This window comes from Dreissena polymorpha, chromosome 1, assembly GCF_020536995.1.
Source record: "Dreissena polymorpha isolate Duluth1 chromosome 1, UMN_Dpol_1.0, whole genome shotgun sequence".
In the NCBI taxonomy this organism is placed as follows: domain Eukaryota; kingdom Metazoa; phylum Mollusca; class Bivalvia; order Myida; family Dreissenidae; genus Dreissena; species Dreissena polymorpha.
Genome location: NC_068355.1, coordinates 186,811,669 through 186,814,887, shown reverse-complemented (window position 1 = coordinate 186,814,887; position 3,219 = coordinate 186,811,669).

Genomic DNA, 3,219 nt, shown 5'->3' with positions numbered 1-3,219 from the left:
CAAACTTAAGGAAGGTGAGATTATTACACTGTTTAAAGGCGGGCGAAAGCGGCGAGACCAGCCTAATAATTACCGAGCAATTACACTATCGTCAACGCTGCTAAAGCTTTATGAATCGATTTTATTAAGCCGGTGCAAGGACGGTATACTCGCTTCTATCAGGGATCAAGTGTATATCTATGTTTTCTGGACGCTCGTCAGGCCTTTGACAGGGTATGGCACGATAGACTATTTCACAAACTTTTATCAATTTCCGGTGTTTATGATCCTGATCCAGTCATTGATACTAACACCCTTCTCGCACTTCGTGAAATGTATCGCAACTCAACAAGCCGCGTTCTCCATCGAGGATTGATCTCGGAACCACTATCGATCGGGCAAGGAACCTGTCAGGGAGGCAAAAGCATGTGTTTTCCAATGCATCGACAAAAACGTTACAAACGCTATTGATTTACCTATCAAGAAACAAAACGAAATATTCATATGTTTTGTTTCGTTTGTTTAAATAGCATGAATGCTATCTTTTTCAATATACCACATTTTATTTGCTGTCTCATTTATCTGTTTACCAGTCCCATTAAGCTGGGACAAAGTCTAGAGTGTTAGATTGAGTTCATTTATCAATGTTGGTCCATGCGTTGTAAGTTTAGACCGTTAACTTTACAAGGTCATTTGTGTATGACAGGTTCACACCGAAGAGCGGCGCTTCTGGTTCCGGTGGCGCTTTCGCCGCTCCCGGACGAGCACCATTGGTCTGTTGTCCCTCCGGAAGCACTCGAAATGGACCTCATGCCCGGACGCGCAGCAAACGGCGCTTCCTCCCGGATATGACCGACAGTCCGGTATTCACGCTGAGCAAACCTCGCAGTCGCACTGCGATCCGCCGGCTCCGGCTTCAACGGCTCGACGTGGAACACTGTGAGAAATCATTTGAAACATTAGATGAGTAGTGCGTTTGACCAGCGCGACGATAGCGCGGAAAGGCTTGTGTCCCCCAGCTCCAGGTTGTATGGGCGAGTAGGACATCAGGCGCGTGTGCATAATCATTTGTAAGGGGAGGGGTAGGAGGCGAGTAGTGGGCGACTAAGAAACCAGACGCGGTGACGTTATTATGTGTCAGAGGAGGTAGCGTGGGTAATATTGGGCGCGAAGTTAACGAGACGCGGTGACATGATTCTGTGTTAGATGAAGTGGTGTTGGGAATAGAGGCGAGTAGGGGGCGAGTGGGACACCAGATGCGGAGACAATTTTCTATTTAAGAGGAGGGAGCGGGTTTTTTACATAAAAGGGAGTGAAAGTTACCGATAGCACATTGTAGTTGTTGAATCTTAAAATCAAAATACACTAATGAAAAGAATGCGCTTAACGCAACATTAAAAATGTTGCACTAAAGAACAGGCATATGTGTTAACAATTAATTGTTGTAAAACAGCATAATGCAGCAAATATACCTTCTTGAATTATTCGATGGTTTAGCCAGGTACTTTTTTTCGACAATATAAAGAGGATGTTTTCGTCTTCCATACCTTTCTAATGATGCACATAATTACTGTTATCGCTAATTCAAGATATTTAAAATTTATTGTAGACAACATAATTAGTTATATGGCTTCTTAGTTAGCCCATTAAACATATTAAGCTGTATCACATTAAGCGAGGTCAATAAGAAGCCGTGTCATGAATTTATTTAATCGAGTACCTTTATTTCTCCAGCATACAACGCAATAACATGACAAACATTAACCTTATTGTTTTAACGTTGCCGAATGCACGTGAAAAGCCTCGAAGCTTATATGGAAAATTATCTCACCTTACATAATACTCTTTATTTCTTTGCAAAGCATGTTGACAATGTTTTTGTATGTCCACCACCACTATAGTGGGGGACATATTATTTTTGCCCTGTCTGTTGGTTTGTTGGTTTGTTGCTTTGTTTGTTTGTGTGTTTGCGTCAAACTTTAACATTTGCCATAACTTTTGCAATATTGAAGATAGCAACTTGATATTTGGCATGCATGTGTATCTCATGGAGCTGCACATTTTGAGTGGTCAAAGGTCAAGGTTAATGTCATCCTTCAAGGTCAAAGGTCAAATATATAGCTTCAAAGCGGCGCAGAAGGGGACATAGTGTTTCAGACAAACACATATATTGCTCTATATAAGGTCCGTAGCTTTTCACACGCAGTCAGTAGCATTGAACAGGGTGCAAATTAAAGTGGGTTTTCAGGGAGTTACACATGGGCTGGACATAATGCAAACACACCGTTAGGAATTTTTGTTTTAATATCTTAAGTTATTGCAATACATTTGTAAAAAATATTTGGTGCATAAAAGATTTCTTAAGGTATAAGAATAAGTCCTTGAATACGCTTGAAATCGGTAACAACATTTCAAGTTGCGTGCAGCATAACCGTGCAGTACACAACGACTTTTTTAAGGAGCACGCTTATCAAATAAAGTAATTTTTATGTTTTTCCCATTGCCATAAGCAGCATAAAAATATTTATTTTAAGCACTAGTCGAAATTCTTAAGAAAACATATTTTAAAAAGTTATTTGAAAAAATCACCACCGGTGTGTTTTCCTTAATTAACGTTTAATTGGGAATCCATCAAAGTCACGTGATCCTGCACCCGGTTGAATGACGCCTTCAAAAACAATATACCTTACTTTCGTCATGTTTTAAAGATTTTGCGGGAGAATGCAGTTGACTCGATAAGATAAATTCATTTCACACAATTTTACTAACCCCGCACGCTGTGATACAGGAAAGTAAACGAGAGTGAATTTTACTAACCCTATTACATCGTACGCAGCGAATAAGGAGCCGTGTTACTATTAATACACGGTCAGCTTATGATCTCATATTTGCAATTAAAAACATGTTTTCTGTTAGAGGTAAAATAGAATGTATCTGAGAACAACAATATGCATGAATTCATCTCTGCGTGTATTAACTATGATTTAAAGTCAGGGTATTTATTAGCTGTTCAAACGAGATATGAAACTGCGTGCTATTGTTTTAGAACATATACATACTTATCACTTGACATTATAGTGTGGCAAGTGTAGACATTATTAATGAACACGTAACTGACTGTAATAATGTGTTTTTTTTATGTTTTGTATTTATATACCAGTATATTAGATGCATAAAAATATATCCGTGGATTAACAAGTTCATACTCCTGTTGCAATGGTTATTTGTGTACACTTTCCC